General features: G+C 36.5%; 1 protein-coding gene across 13 annotated transcripts in view; it reads right to left on the bottom strand.

Annotated features, from left to right (window-relative positions):
- The window catches only part of PEAK1 (pseudopodium enriched atypical kinase 1), a 348119-nt gene that overhangs the window by 283244 nt on the left and 47173 nt on the right, over nt 1-17702 (bottom strand). For all 13 annotated transcript variants that reach the window (XM_074328311.1, XM_074328324.1, XM_074328322.1 and 10 more), the window contains one exon: nt 4778-4841. The gene's annotated coding sequence lies outside the window, so the exon portion shown is untranslated. The remainder of the gene's footprint in view (nt 1-4777; nt 4842-17702) is intronic.

Raw genomic sequence — 17702 nt, 5'->3', positions numbered from 1 at the left:
AAATATGGATCTTGAGAATTTAATAGTGACCTAAACGGAAACAGAGATCATGTTTATAGAGTGTAAAGATGTCTATTCTCTCTGTGAAAATCTGTGCAGTGAACACAATGTCAAGCAAAATCCACAGACATTTTTGTAGAAAATGAGAAGCTGATCCTAAAATCAATATGGAAAAGTGGATTCTAAAATTTATATGAAAATACAAAAGACCTAGAAAAGCCAAAACAAATCTTTAAAAAGAAGAAAATTAGAGCACTTACAATACTTGACTTCAAAACTTATTATAAAGTTACTATAATCAAGATATTATGGTATTTGCTAAAAGAAAAATACATTATCAATATAAGACATAACACAGAAATAGATTCACACATATACAGTTAACCTCTGTATATAGGCACGCTCAAGTCTCTCCTATATTAAAAAATACTTATGCTCCTTTCTATGGAGCTCCATAAAATCATTCTTCCCCTTCCCATTTAAACGTCTCACAAGAGTCTAAACTTCTCTTGACAATCTCTTCTTCATCTTGTATTCACTGTTCAGAATCTGGCTTCTGTCTCCCCATTGCTATTAAAAAAAAAATCCAAAACCAAGAGTCATTTACTTGATGTCTCTGCCACCCTTCTTGGAACTCTCTAATCCCTTGGCTTCCGTGACATCTCTCTCCGTGTCTCTCCACTATGCACACGAGAGCTTCAAAGACGAATATGACAAAGTCGCAGACTTCAAGAAGCACAAATTGTAAAATGAGAGAAATATACGCAAACTATCACAACACAGTGAAAAAGTACTATGATAGTAATAGGTACAAAGTGCTGTGGTAGCTTCGTGAGGGGAAAGAGAGGGAGCATGTATTCTAGGAGTAAACTAGCATGTACAAAGGCACATGTATAAATAGCATGGTTTATACAGGGAACTCAATGTATAATGGGTGAGCTCGTAAGTTTTGAAATCAAACAATCTAATTCTACCACTTAGCTCAATGAGGATAAAAGTAACAATTTCTATCTCACAGGTCTATAATGAAAATTAAACTAAACACTATATATAAAACACTTAGAACAGGGCCTGGCATTTCTCAAAAGGTCTCAATAAATGTTAACTCCTTCATGACAAAAACACTCAACAAACTAGGAATAAAAGGGAACTTCTTCAAGCTGACAAAGGGCAATTACAAAAAACCCGCAGGTAATATCATACTTAATGCTGAAAGACTGAATGCTTCCCCCACATCAGGAACATCAAGGATGTTAGCTCTCACCACTCCTATTGATCATTTACTGAGGGTTTTAACCATGGCATTTAAGTAAGAAAAAGATATACACGGCATCCAGATTGGAAAGAAAAACATAAACTACCACTATTTGCAAATGACATGATCTTACATACGACAAATTCTAAATAATGTACTAATGAGAACTAAGAGTTGAACTAATAGTTCATAAAGGTTGAATGATATAAAAATCAATTACATTTCTATACACTAGCAACAAACAACCCAAAACTGAAAGAAACCAATTTCGCTTATAATATTATCAAAAATAAAGTACTCCGGAATAATTTTTTTTTTTTTAAAGTATAAGATACACACTGAAAATTATAAAACATCATTGAAAGAAGTTAAAGAACAACTAAATAAATAGCAGGACCTCCAATGTTCACAGATTGGAGAACTTACTATTGTAAAGTTTCCTGACTTAGAGATTCATAATCCAGATTCAATATAATCACTATCAAAATCCCAGCTATAATTTTTTGAAATTTGAAATTGACAAGGTGAGCCTAAAATTCATATGGAAATGCAAGTGACCCAGAAGAGCCAAAATAATCTTAAATAAGAACAAAATTGGAGAACTCATACTTCATTATTTCAAAACTGACTAGAAATCCACAGTAAGCAAGACAATGTGATCCTGGCATAAGGAGAGATGTATAAATCAACGGAATAGAATTGCAAGTCCAGATCTAGACCTTTACATTTATAGTCAACTGATATTCTTCAAGGGTACCAAGATAACTCAGTGGTCTGAAGCAAATGGATATTCAAATGCAAAACAAAGAAGTTGAGCCTCTACCTCACACCATATACAAAAATTAATTCAAAATTAATCCTAGACCTAAATTTAAGAGCTAAAACAATAAAACTCATATTTAGAAGAAAATATTAGTAAATCTTCATTACCTCGGATTAGGCAATGGTTTCTTAGATAAAACACCAAAAGCGCAAGCAACAAAAGAAAGGATAAAATTTAAAACTTCTGTGTTTCAAAGAACAATCATCAAGATAGGGAAAAACAACAAAACGGGGTGGCCGGTTAGCTCAGTTGGTTAGAGCGCAGTGCTCTTAGCAACAAGGTTGCCGGTTGGGTCCCCACATGGGCCAGTGAGCTGCGCCCTCCACAACTAGATTGAAACAACAATTTGACTTGGAGCTGAGTCCTGGAAAAACACACTTAAGTAAATAAAAGTTTAAAAAAAAAAAAAAAAAGGAGAAAATATTTGCAAACCATAGATTTCATAAGTTATTTATATCCAGAACATGTAAATAATTCTTACAAAAAACAGAAAAATCTAATTTTTTAAATGGGCAAAGGATCTGAATAGACATTTCTCCAAAAAAGATACACAAATAAATGGCCAACACATGGAAAGATATTCAACATCATCAGTCATTAGGGAAATACAAATCAAAACCACAATAAGATACTACTTCACATCCACCAAAATGGCTATAACTTATTTTTTTTTAAAAAGGACAATAACAAATGTTGATGAGAATATACAAACACAGGAACCCTCATACATTGCTGGTGGGAATGTAAAATGATGCAGTCTCTTTGGAAAACAGTTTGGCAGTTCCTGAAAACGTTAAACGTGTAATTACCAAATGACCGAGCAATTCCACTCTTAGGTATATGCCCAAAAAGAATGTAAATATCTCCACACAGAAACTTGTACACAATGTTCATAGCAAAATGCTCATAATAGTCAAAACATGGAAACCCAATGTCCACCAACTGATGAAATGTATCGCAGAATATGGTATACACATACTGAAGAGTCCAGCTCCTGACCAAGAAACCTATGTGTGACTTTTCTAGCTCGCCTATGAACAGTGACAAGGCTTTACCTGGCAGGCCGCTCATGGGAAAGCTGCCCTCCTCACACCAGCCAGGCAGCCATGCACCTGGTCTCTGAAGAGAGCTGCAGTCCCGGATGCGGCTCCCTACTGACCGTGCTCTTTAGCAGAGCTGCATTCCTAGCCCAGGTGCCCTCATTCAGAATCTCTCTGTGGCTTTCAACTGAAGCTTTTTTGTAGGTGCCTCAGCCGAGGCCACCTCCTCATCAGGGAGGAAACATGGAAGACACTTTTTCTCTACTCTTAGTACTTTTCCACTCCTAGCTTTTCCACCTCATCCTCCAACTGGCCCTGAGTCCATTAAACTGCAGGAACATTTTGTTTGGGACTCCTTCAGCAGGGAGAGGACCTCTGCACCCCTAGCACACCTGAGCGGGAGGAGGGCAGGCACTGTCTCAGGTTTAGCCTCCTACTTAATGTCTCAGTAAGTGAATAAAGGCTTGGCTATGACTTTGATTTGGGCTCGTCTTTAATCAGCTACCCCGACACCCGGAATCTCCTAACACATACAATGGAATATTATTCAGTTATAAAAATGTATGAAGTATAACTCATACTAAAACATGGATGAACCTTGAAAATGTTACGCTAAGTGGGACAAATAAGTCACAAAAGACCGCATATTGTGTGATTCCATGTATAGGAAGAGTCCAGAACAGGCAGATCTAGAGGCAGAAAGCAGATTAGCAGCTAACAGATGAGCGGAGAGAGGAGGAATGAGCAGGGATGCTAAGGAGGACCGGTGTCTCTGACGTGAGACTGCCTGGTGGTGCACAACTCTGTAAACATAAGAAAAAGCACTGAATTGTATACTTTAAATAAATGGGTGGATTTTATGGTATATAATTTCCACCCATAAAGTTGTTTTTGACAATAAAGTTGTTTTTTAAAAATGGTACTTCATAATATTCCTAGAACACTAGTGAGATGGAAAAAATGGCTAAAGAGCAGATTATATTGCTCTGTGAAGGAGTCTGTAAAATATCCTTTAAGCAATGCAAACATACTGAAGAATTCTGAGTCACATACTGACATGATAACATTTATCTTTCAGAAAAAGGATCGTGGTAACTGTGATGAGCATGGCTTCAAGAGCAGTTCTACTCTAAGTGGAAAGACCAGATGACCGACTTATTATAATGGTCCATTAAAAAAATAAACAGGTTTTAAAGCCCCCCCAAACAGAGGAAACTACAGAAAATAATCAAGTCCAGTTGAATAAAGTGGTAGAAAACTCTTAATAACTGGCCTATTAAAATAGTTAACAGTTGTTCTAATCTATGACTTAACTAATTGAGGATCTGCCTTTAAGAATATCAATTACAATGCCAGTATCTTCCTCAAGTGAGTGTCAGGGAACAGCCGAGTGAACTCCATCTTGGAGCACAAAAAACAATGGAAACTTTAACTCAAAACTAATTTAATTGCTAAAACCAGCTTCATTTCTTTCAATAAAATATCCTACAAACTAAAAGTAAGCATGTTATATGTGTAGCTTTATAATAAATAATATTTGCCTCCCATTAAAACTCTCAGAGTAAAAGACATTTGGTGATGCCTTAAATTTTTCAGAAACAACTCTTTCTCATTATAGAATATATTTTAAAAGGTAAATGCATTCATAAAATATCTCACCTTAGGTTTTTAGACAAATCCACAAAGAAATAGCTACAGCATAAGTTCCAGTTTAGGCAAATACCTGAATTGAAAAAAAGGAAAAAGACATGGTCAGTATGACAATCTGAGTTGAAAACTTAATTTTTTTAATAGGAAAACCTGAAACTGATCCTTTACCCGCTAAGCTTTGGTGTTCAAGTTATTCTTTAGAAAACTGCAGAAGTCAAGAATCTTAATTCTGCTAGACTTTCTACTGCCTATAATTATTTAAAATTTTGACAATTCTTGAAATAAAATACTCCTTAAAATATATACCATATTAATGGGGATGGGGAGATCAATTCTTTGCCCTGCTCAAGTCTTCAAAAGAAAAGGCATTTTCTAAAAGTCTGCACTCCCTATAATATCTTCATCATGACCTCCCATCCTCACCAAAACTATAGAAATCAAAAATCTGGAAACATAAATGTAAACCAACAGCACGTTTATAAGGCTTAGATTAAAGGGAAGATTAAATAAAACAAATGGCTAGGAAATTATGAAAATGTTCATCTACATTGGCAAAGAAAATCAAATTAAAATGAGACATCATTTTCACCAATGACATTAGAGTTGTTTTTTGAATGCTAGTTATTGTGCTGTTCCAGCTCTCCTTCACAGATTTTACCTGGGTTGCATTTCACTGCCCTGTTTCCACTTAGGTATAAGTATGTGACTTGCACGGACATAATGTGAAACACCACCAGGTACAAGCTTTGGGAACCAGTACACAACTGGGAGACCTACCCACTGCTGCAGTGATTAGGGAAGCTCGTAACCAATGGAGGTCTGATCAGGCTGGTTTACTAAATGACTCCGAGAGAGAGGACCCCCGACTCATGTTAGACATGGGGCAGGAGCAAAAAATAAACTTCCTTGTATTAAAGCCACTCAGATTTGGGAGGTTGGTTGTTACTGCATAATGTCGACTACAGTGACAGCTACAAATGATACTGTAATAACATATCATATTGTGTTATATTGTTAGTTTATATGCATATATATATATATATATATATATATATATATATATATATATAATACTAATGTACTATAATAGGCATCTCTGCCCACTGTTCATGGTAGTGCAAATTGTTAAAATCTTCCTGGAAAGGAATTTTGCAAAACACAGGAGACTTAGGAAGTTCAAACCTTTTGACCTAGTAACTTCTCTTCCAGAAATCTGTCCTAAATAATAAAGAAATCCAAAGACTTACAGTTCACTTATGACTACACAGAACTAGAACAACCTTAATATCCAAATGATTAGTTAATAAGTTGGAATAACCAATCATTAAAATTATATAGTAAAATTGCTTTATGACTAATAGGGAAACTATGTGAAGGGTATATGTGGGAACTCTACTCTCTGCTGAATTTTTCTGTATGTGTAATTCTAGATTAGGCAAAAATTAATCCATAGTAACAAATATCAATCAGATCATTGTGTTAAGAGCCAAAGGTTGTGTGAAAGAACTGACTGCCAAGAGGCTAAGAGAAACTTTTAGGATGACAGAAATGTTCCGTTTCTTGATTATGGTAGTGGTCACAGGAACACATACATTAATTAGTCAAAGCTAATCAAACTGCTGCACATGAGCTGTATCTTACCAGAGGTGATTTTGAAAATAAAATTTTAAAATGTTTAATGACAGGAAAATGCTCATCTACTGAGTAATGTGAATTATGTATAATACATACATTTACAGAGAAAAAGACCAGAGATACAATTTAACAGTACTTTCGCTAGCATAAAGATTATAGCTAATTTTAATTTTTCCATATGTTCTGTATGTTCGAAATGTTCTAAGTGAGTATGTATTTTTATGCTTATGTTAATATTTTGAGAACCAGACCTGAAACCTAGAATCAGTTTGAGGTTTTGTTAATTTATTCATCCAGTACTGATGGCATGCCTCCAGGTGTAAACAGCATTCTAAGTGCTGGAGGGGTATTGCCGCCTAAGGGCGTTTCCCAGGCCCGGACAGACATGCTTTGCAAGCGATCACGCAGCCAGGGAACGTGCGAGGGTCTACAATCTGCACCCACGACTGCATGTCATCTTTGCTTTCCTAATTAAAGTTTATTGGGTGACAATAGTAAAGTTACATAGGTTTCAGGTGTACAATTCTGTAATACATCATCTATATATCATGTTAGGTGTCCTCTTTACACTGACAAATGACAGGTGTGTCAGGATTATCTTCAAGAACTGTTTGCATTAATGATTATTTATTTACCTAAACTTTCTGAAAATAAGCTTAAAATTTCTACAATGTTTAATACTAAACATGTATAACGATTTTCGAATTTACATATTTTGAACTATGTGTGAATGTGTTTAAGGATTATATGCATTGATAACTATTTAAATTTTGTATGAGTTTTAGGATTTTACTTAGGAGTGAAAGTTTTTACAACCAAAAAAGTGTTTAAAACTAAGAAATTGTAGAGAAATACAAATGAAACACAGAAAAAAGATAAATTTGACAATGAAGTCAGGGAACTGAAGTAAGAGAACAAAAAGTATTATGTTAATCAAGTAGAAATAGCTTTTGCATAGAACTAACAAGCTATAATCAACAAGGAGGGATATAAGACCGGACATATTGGAGCAGTGAGCTTCATACCTAGAGCTTAGTAGATGCTATCTAAACACTTGTTGAAATAATACTGGGATATAATATACTGAAAATGTCACTGAAATATTCTGAAAATGCTCCTCCTTTCTAACTATTCAGAGTAATAGAAAGTAGAGAAAAGTAACATTCATTGAAAATGTAGAACTGAAGTCATCAAAAAACTTAAACCACTATTTCAAAACCATCCTTGAAGTAAATAATCTGTTCACAAGGAACTCAAACCTTTATCATATCCTTTGTTGTAACACCACAAACACACACACACACACACACACACACACACACACACACACACACACCCACGAAGACATTTTTACTAAAGATAGCTTGAGAGAGAAAATCACATAATACCCAGAAAAATGCCAGTTGTTCACTTTTGTATTCCACACAATTCCTAGCACATAGTGGGTACTTTCAAATTACTCACTGAGTTGAACATTCACAGAGAAAATGTTTTCTCTACTGTCTATATGACTTCATTATATTTCAAAGGTATGAGTCATCAACTCTGGCAATGAAAGCAGAATTCACACCACTGCAACGCTTGCCATATTTCAACAGCTCTCAGAAATAAGAAGAGATATCCATAGATGTGTTCCCTAAGTTACACAAGTATAAGAAAATACATCGTTTCCCATTGCCAACTGGCTATATTTAGATGGCTCTGAACTGAATTATTCAAGCACAAACAAATACAACCTTGAAGGGGTCCACATACTTGCTCCTGACAGTCTGGAAACAAAAGCTGCTATTCAGATAAAAGCTGACAGGCAACAGGATTCTGACAAGCCTGTCATTGGCTGCCTTCTCTGCACACTTGAACTTTTAGGCCTCCACAGCCATTAAGCAAAATTAGTTTCATGATGTCAGCCAAAAAGCCTTACGGGCAACAGTTTTAGGTCATTAAAGGAACTAACATCCTCATACTGCTTGAATTTGTGTTTGCTCATTAGAAGCCTCTCCGTGAATTGGTAGAGAGGTTCTAATTGCACTCTTGCTCTACCCATGTTTAGGACAGCCCTGAACTATAACAAATTCCTATTCTCCTTTCTTTTCCTATGCCTGAAATAATTTACATACAGTTGAAGAAACTAAGTGTCAGACAGTCTAGAAGTTCTCTACCAAAAATGGAACAATTTCAAAGATATGAATATAGTCTTAATATATATTTATTCGGCTTAAAAAGCAAGAGTCAGAGAAGGACATCTTCACCTTACACCTCTCCCACTTGCTAATCTCTGAATCCACGATGCCATCTTATGTGCCTGACTTTGCAAATGCTATTTTCCTGAGCATGGTTAGAATCACCTCCTCAAATCTGATTGTGGCAAATTTCTACTCACTATAGAAGTCTCCACTGGTGTTCCCAGAAAAGGCTGCTGCAATCCTTCCCCTTATGTGCCTTTTACATACTTCCACTAAGCACTTCTCAAACCAGGTTACACAACTCTGTCTCTTACAATCAGAGAACTAAACACCTTTTGGCAGTGTTCCATTCAGCTGGTACACACAGGCGCAGCCATAAGGGTTATACTGAAGTACTGAAGCACTTCTTTAATATAGTCTGGTAAGCAGTCATCACTGCAGACTCCAGCAGCACTACAGTGCCTCGGGATGGCACCACAACCACCAGTCAGCAACAAAAGCAGCAAAGCCTGATACAGCCTGAAGGATGGAGGGGTCCTTTAAAACCTTGTCCAGTGCTATGGCTATTTTGATTGGTTGGTGCCAGTGTGGCAGTGACTGGTAAATAATCTGAATTTCAACTCTGCCTCTTTATACTCAAAGCCAAAAACACTGCCTAGAATACAGTACATCTTATCGCTTCTCAGCCTTTTGGCTAAGATCAAGTGTAGAATACAGTACATCTTTAATGAACTCTTAATTCTTTGTCAAAATAACGAATTAATAGCAGGCCTATTCAATGACCCAAGGCCAGGGGGTATTCTGTCAAAACTATGCAGGCACTGATCAGGTTAGCAACAAAAATCCAGGTCGTTAAGTACAAGACAGGAAGGTGCTCAAGTCTACTTATTTGCTATGCTTGCCATCAGCCTCTGATAAAAGGAGATTCTTGATTTAACAATGTGGGCAAAAATCTTCAATGTGATACTTTATAGAGCATATGATTCAAGTATTTTTAATGTTATTCAACAAAGTTTAAAAACAAAGTTCCTATAAAACCAAAGAATCTGTAAGAATGCCAGAAACACTGGTTTCCAGTCAAGATGACAGACTGGGTAAAAGCTCACCTCCTCCCAAAACCACATGAAAATTACAACTAAAACATCATTGAGAACTGCTTGAAGTCTAGCTGAACGGAAGCCCTACAACTACGGACATACAAAAGAAGCCACCTCAAGACTGGTAGGAGGGGCTGACATGCAGAACGGGCTGGTCCCACACCAACATGTGGCAGTTGAAAGTCGGGAGGGGTATCTCAGCTGTGGAGGTTCCCCCTGGAGGAGCAAGGGGTCCCAGCCCCACACCATACTCCCCAGCCAAAGATTCCGGTGCCGGGAAGAGAAGTCCCCACAACCTCTGGCTGTGAAAACCAGAGGAGACTGTGACTGAGTGAGACAGAGGGTGTCTGTAGTCCCAGGCGCTCCTCTTAAAAGGACCGTGCCAGACTTATTCATTGACAGATTCATACACTCTGAGCTCCAGCGCTGGGGCAGCAGCTCAAAAGGCACCAAGGACATACGGGAAAGACATAAATTGTCTGGCTTTAGGGCAAAGGCTGGAGACACAACTTTCCTCCAGACAGAAGTGCTGAGAGAAGCCATTGTTCCTTTGTTGCACCCTACCCCCACCCAGCCTGCACTCCTAGGCAGGCACCATATCTGAGTCTCCATTAACCCAGGAAACACCATTTGCCCTGCCCTGGTGACTCCCTGAGACCCCTTCCCACCCAACTTGCGAGCCCACCCAAGCTGATTCCAGTGGCTTTTCCAGACAAACGGCCTGTCTTGGCTCATGCTGTAGACTTTCTTAAAATCTCTCAAAGGTTCACAAACCCCAAACAAGCAGCATCTGGCCTCAGTGTGCCCCATACCTCTTAAGCAGCCCCAAGCTTGGCACTAGCAGCAGCTGGCCTCAGTTCACAGCTTAGCCTCTCCCAGGTACCTCCAAGCCCAACACAACTGGCAACCATCTGCAGATCACTTTATACCTCATGCCAAGTGGCCTTCGGAAGGGCACAAACAGAGCCTGACATTGTCCTGCACCAGAAGCCCTCCCAAGAGGCCCCAAAACCAAAACACCTGGTGGCCAGCTTCAGACCACATCAGCCATATCACCACCCAACCACCTGACAAGTAACTCACCCAAAGGGCAGACTGGACAGGCACCAGAGCCCTGCTAAAGCAAATCCTGCTCCGTAAGGTCAGCCCTGGCATGACAGCTCCTCCACGTTAGTCACTGCCAGTCCTCACAACCAATCAGCCTGAGGGTCAATCCCACCTACTGACGTGCCAAAAGCAACCAAGGCTCAACTACAACAGGAGGGCACATACAACAACACTGCTGGAGCACCCAACTCAAGTGACCAGGGAGACTGCCATTGGGTCCCACAGGGCACCTACTGTATAAGGCCACCCTGCCAACATTGGGAGACATAGCAGCCCTACCTAATACATAAAAATGAGCACAGAGAGTGGCCAAAATGAGGAAACAAAGAAACATGTCTCAAATAAAAGAACAGAACAAAGCTCTGGAAAAAGAAATGAACAAAATGGAGACAAGAAATCTACCAGATGCAGAGTCCAAAACACTGGTTACAAGAATGTTCAATGATCTCAGGGAGAACTTCAACAAAGAGATAGGAAACATAAAAACGGAGATTAAAAAATATTAAAAAGAACGATTTAGAAATAAAGAATACAATAACTGATATGAAGAACACACTAAAGGGATTCAACAGCAGATTAGATGAAGCAGAGGATCGAATCAGAGATTCAGAAGACAAGGTAGCAGAAAACACCCAATCAAAACAGCAAAAAGAACAAAGAATCCAAAAAATGACCCTAGTTTAAGGGATTTCTGTAACAACATCAAGCAAACCAATGCTTGCATCATAAGGGTACCAGAAGGAGGAGAGAGAGCAAGGAAATGAAAACGCATTTGAAGAAATAATAATGGAAAACGTCCCTAACCTGGTAAAGAAAATAGACATACAAGCCCAGGAAGCACAGACAGTCCCAAACAGGATGAACTCAGAGAGGCCCACACCAAGACACATCATAATTAAAATGCCAAAAGTTAAAGACAAAGAGAGAATCTTAAAAGTAGCAAGAGAAAAGCAATTAGCAACCTACAAGGGAGCTCCCATAAGACTGTCAGCTGATTTCTCAACAGAAATCCTGTAGGCCAGAAGTGACTGGCAGGAAATAGTCAAAGGGATGAAAAGCAAGGACCTACAACCAAGAGTACTCCACCCAGCAACGCTATCATTTAGAATCAAAGGACAGATAAAGAGCTTCCCAGTCAAGGAAAAGCTAATGTTCACCACTCAAGACTATATTACAAGAAATGTTAAAGGGAGCTCTTTAAGAAGGAGAAAGAAAGATCAAAAATATAAATAGTAAATTGGCAATAACTACATATCAACAATTACTTTAAATGCAAATAAATTAAATGCTCCAATCAAAAGATACGGTGGCTGAATGGATAAGAAAACAAGACTTTTCCATATGCTGCCTACAAAAGACTCACTTCAGACCAAAAGACACACACACAGATAGAAAATGATATTTCATGAAAATGGAAACAAACAACAAGAAAAGCTGGGGTAGCGATACTTATACCAAACAAAATAGACTTTAAAACAAAAGCTATAACAAGAAATAAAGAAGGACCCAGTAACCCCACGTCTGGGTATTGATCCAAAGAAACCCAAAACACTAATTCAAAAAGACATATGAATCCACATGTTCATTGCAGCATTATTTACAATAGCCAAGATATGGAAGCAACCTAATTGTCCATCGATAGAAAAACGAATGAAGAAGATGTGCTATATGTGGCATATATATACAATGGGATATTACTCAGCCATAAAAAATTTAAAAAAATGAAATCTTGCCATCTGCAACAACATGGGTGGATCTGTAGGGTATTACGCTAAGTGAAATGAGTCAGAATGAGAAAGACAAATACCATTATGATTTCACTTATATGTGGAATCTAAAAAAACAAAATAAACAAACAAAACAGAAACAAATTCATAGATACAGAGAACATTTTGATGGCTGCAGATGGGAGGTAGGTTGGGGGATGGGGTGGAAAAGTCAAAGGGATTAAGAAGCACAAATTGCCAATTATAAAAACAGTCACAGGGATATAAAGTACAGCATAAGGAATATAGTCAATAATATTGTAATTACTATGAATGCTGTCAGGTGGGTATTAGATTTATGGGGGTGATCACTCCATAAGTTATAGAAATGTCTAACCACTATGTTGTACACCTGAAGCCAATATAATATTGTACGTCAGCTGTAATTGAAAAATAAAAAATTATTATTTTTTTGTAAGCGGGCATTTTCCCGCCAAATCGCGTCGTAAGGCAGGGCTTTTTGGACATTTTCTCGCCAAAATTAGACTTTCCGTAAAATATTCATATCTTTCGATCTATTTGATATTTTTCTATGAAACTTTCAGTGTTTTAGTTTAAAAAGAGGTGCAAAATATGTGTTATTCTCGTCTCCCGCGCTTTGGTATAAAAAGCGATACGACGAGCTTACTCGTTTCCTGCAAAAATGTGTTAAAAAAAATACCACAAACAGTGATCACTGAACTCTAGTCACTGTCTCAGATAGGAAGACAAGTATCACTAAGGAGAACACAAGTGATTAATTCCACAGGAGAGGAAAAGGCAAGAATAAGATGAGTCAGTTAATTATGAATTACATGTCTAATTACAGATTTTGCTAGGGGCTTCAGATACTTCTAATTAGTTTTACTTGGTATATTAATTATAAATAGAATTCCATAAGAGAATTTTCTAATCACATGAATTTACTGAGTATGTAAAATCAGATACTTTTAAGTTATCACCTTTATAACTTAATAATTAAATGTTCAATAATGCATGATAATTATTTTTAAAGTCATCAATAAAATATACATCACATTAAAATCAAGTTACTCAGAACATTTCTAAGGTGGTGCAGAATCTTGAAAAAACCCATAAGGGAGAAGGTATGTAGCTGAAAGAAGAATGAATATGCAGCTCTAATAAGAATGTTGAACCTATCAATGGTGATAGAACAATCATTTTAGGCTACTTACTTTCTATTAGAAAAATCATCTTTCAGTCATACTATAGGGAGTTTCAGGGAGCTATTATATATTAAAAGATTAAAAATGACGATGGAAGCAAGGAATGACAGCAACATCTTTGAAAAGAGAAGCTTAATTATCCAATTTCAACACTGTCCCATTAATCTAACATCATTCCTTAGGAAAACAATGCTGTGGTACATGTTAAACTAATGAAAAATTCAAGAAGGTGGTAAAATCTCAAGAAGCATCCTGTGTTTATTTAGAACAAATCAAGAAAGATCAGGCTGATTTTTATTTTTTTGTAGTTATTAAATTGGAAGCAAGGGGAAAAAAGCCAGAATATATTTTAATTTTAATAAAAGTCTTAAAGTCTCACTAATCCTAATTTGAAACAACCATGTAAATTATCTTGGCTATTAGCATTACCACATGAATTTAAACAGAAAATGTATACAAAGAATAGATATGTAATAGTAACAGTAGCTACCATTTATTGAGCACCTATGTCGTATACCAGACAGATGCAAGGTTCTTCACATAGACTGTTAATTTTCACAACCAGCTTACAAGGCAGATAGTATCATCCCTAACTTACTGATGATGAATTGATGGTAGAAATAATCTATACAAGGTCAGCCAGCAAGTGTCAAAGTAAAGATTCAAGCCACTGCACAACAGGTAGTGCCATAACCTGACTCCCTGACCAGATGGCCTCAATGGAATTAAGGTAAATCAACTTAGCACTGAAATTCCAGGTGTACTAGCTATTTTAAATGGATCTGGACTTTGGTCCACTATCCCAATGGATGTAACCATCTGAATATCTAAGGAAAACAATATAACTTAGTAATTACATTTTTGACCCTGACTGGGGAAATCAAGGATGATGCCAATGCTTAAGGGCTGTCACACAATTCTATATTCATTAAACTCACTTTGAACTAAATGATTACAAAAAAAAAATTACCAAATACTTAGATGTAGAAGTAGTAGAATGCTGAGGAGAAAGAACCAAATAAGAGAATATAAGTAATTTTTATACCTATAGAATCTTTCATAAGTTCTACATGGGATACAGGCATTCATGACAGAGAATCAAAGATAAAACCAGGATCTATGGTCATTATAAACAAAAGAAAAAATATGAAATTCAATCAGGACAGATATAGTATTGTAAATTAAAACAGATGGAATGAGAAGAGGATCCAAAATGATGGATTAGTTCTGCGTACTGTCTTCCGGGATCACACCAAAACTACAAATAAAATATAGAACAATCAACCTCAAGAATCATCTGAAAACTAGCTGAACAGAACGCCTATAATTAAGGATATAAATAAGAGGTCACAACGAGACTGAAGAAAAAGATGGAATGATAAAAATAAATGAGAGTTTGACTAAAAGTACTGAAAAATAACCTTTCTCCAACTTTTGTGAACACTTACACCAAATTGAGAAGAAAAGAAAACTTACTGTTGGTTTTAAAAAGGCAATCATTTGAATATCTCGCTTCCCAAAAAAAAAAGACGATAAATAAATTGATATGTAAAGTCAGAACCATCCGTAAAAGGCATACAACAAATGTCTGATGGAGAAGTAAACGATTTGGTTAAATGAAGATTAAAAGTGGAAATGGAGAAGAAAAGGAAAAACTGAGGGTTAAGAGTTGATCTTTCTCCAAGTTCCTTCTCATGTAAATAGTACCAGCTCTTAAGGTTCTTTACTAAAAGCAAATTACTTCAGAATACAACTTCCCGGGTAGAAATCTCCTCTTCATAGTATTGTGCCCCAAGAAATACCGTGTTTCCCCAAAAATAAGACTGTCGGACCATCAGCTCTAATGCGTCTTTTGGAGCAAAAATTAATATGAGACTTGGTATTATATTATATTATATTATATTATATTACATTACACCAAGTATTACATTATATTATATTATATTATATTATATTATATTATATTATATTATATTATATTATATTATATTATATTATATTATATTATATTATATTATATTATATTATATTATATTATATTATATTATATTATATTATATTATACCGGTCTTATTTTAATATAAGACTATTTTTATATTAAAATAAGACCGGGTCTTATATTAATTTTTGCTCCAAAAGATACATTAAAGCTAATGGTCTGACTAGGTCTTATTTTCGGGGAAACACAGTATCACTTCTCCCTAAGAGAAGTCTTTACATCCAATGTCATCAGCTTTATCTTGAACAGCCTCTTTCTGGAAATCCCAGAGCATTTTGGAGGACCAACATTTCTGTTTCTACTGGTTTTCCGAATTGAATATTAATGTTTAACCAGCATAATAAAAAAAATTTAGAATTTTTGGAGACACAGGAACCTTATAGTTGAACCTTATACAAAAACACCTTATAGTGAAATTACAATTTTAATTTTCAGGAGCACAAGCATCCTTCACAAAATGGAGCCATCTGAAAAGAATTTTCTTCAAAAGATTTTGCTACATTAGTTATTTTCTACTTTATTTAAAAACACACACACACACCTTTAATAAAACCTGTTTTATTTACAACTCTCATCTTGTTATGAATGCCTATTTATGAATAACCTCCCACATCCTACCTACTCTATCACCTACCGATTCAAAAATCACCTTAAAGCCCAACTCCTTTACTTGACCTAAGAAAACTTGCTGATAAGAATGCACACAGTGTATTTTTTCTAGAACAATGCCTGTGGTCGGACAAGCTGAGACCAAGGGTGACCTCTTCTCCCCCTTATGCCAAACAACTAACTTGTAATTTCAGTATGTTACTATTTCACATGAATTTACAAAGAACAATTTGCCTGCCTGTCATATTTCCTAAAAGTCAGAACTCCTAAAGGCTGCATTGATTCTATATAGTAACACTATGCATATCTCATAAAAACTAAGCCAATAATGTGGAGCTCCTATTTCATTTGTGAAAAGGTCAGCCACATAAGTTTTACAGTGCATCTCATTGCTTTAACAAACTATTAAAGGATGATCTCCCTTTCTTTGGCATATGTGCATTGTAAATCATAAGGAAGGCTAAATGAATGGTCCACAGAAATTTTTGCTTCTCATAGAGTGTGGAATTCAATAGTCCAGCAACCAGGGAGCTTACTACTGCACACTACTATTTACATTTACAAACCATGTTTAGTTAGAGTTATAGTATACAGTTATAGAATTACAGTTTGTCATTTGCTGCATTCTAAAATTATTGGAAAGCAACAAAATCTTTCCCTTTGCTGATATTTTAAAAGTATTTTTAACCCCATTGTACAGTAAGTTTATAATAACATTTTACATCTTAGTGGTTTTGGAATGCCAATACCATTCATTGCATGCTTATTTGCTGAAATAAATAAATTCTTTTAAAAATCACTTTGCCATTTCTCCTTGGCCCCAGAAAATACACGTCAAAAACTCAACTAGAAGGCAAATCAATCAAGATACACGTGAAATGTTATTAAATGATCCTGAAGACAAATTCTGAGTCAAACTACGAAAAGACCCTCAGTCTCGGCTACCAAGGAGAATCCTGTTGGTTCATCCACACACCATACACCATTCATAGAACAGAGGTTCACACACTGCCCTTGGCCAAGCAGACACAGGGGCTGAGACGAGCTATGTAAGTCTGAGGGCTTTGCCACACACCCCCGCCCCGCGCCGCACCCTTTCCTTAGTCTGCAAGAAACAGCTGTAGTTCAGCTGAGACTGACTTTGATTTATCTTTAAAGCAATGAACCTTGCCTAAACTGCTGGCTGCAGCCCCCCCCCCAGGGATTACAAGTTACACTGGCAATGAATTAACAGTTCAGTAAGGTAACGAGAGAGAAGACAAAGGCCACCTACTCCACTGCTGAGAATCTGAGGCCACGCAAACATTTTCTCCAAAGAAATAAATAAAAGTAGTTCAGTATCATGTATTTCAAATAGAAACTCCAATATTTC

The sequence above is a fragment of the Rhinolophus sinicus genome, linkage group LG03 (genome assembly GCF_036562045.2).
Source record: "Rhinolophus sinicus isolate RSC01 linkage group LG03, ASM3656204v1, whole genome shotgun sequence".
NCBI lineage: Eukaryota > Metazoa > Chordata > Mammalia > Chiroptera > Rhinolophidae > Rhinolophus > Rhinolophus sinicus.
The sequence above is the reverse complement of the archived record's forward strand: the minus strand, read 5'-3'. Positions and strand labels throughout refer to the sequence as shown.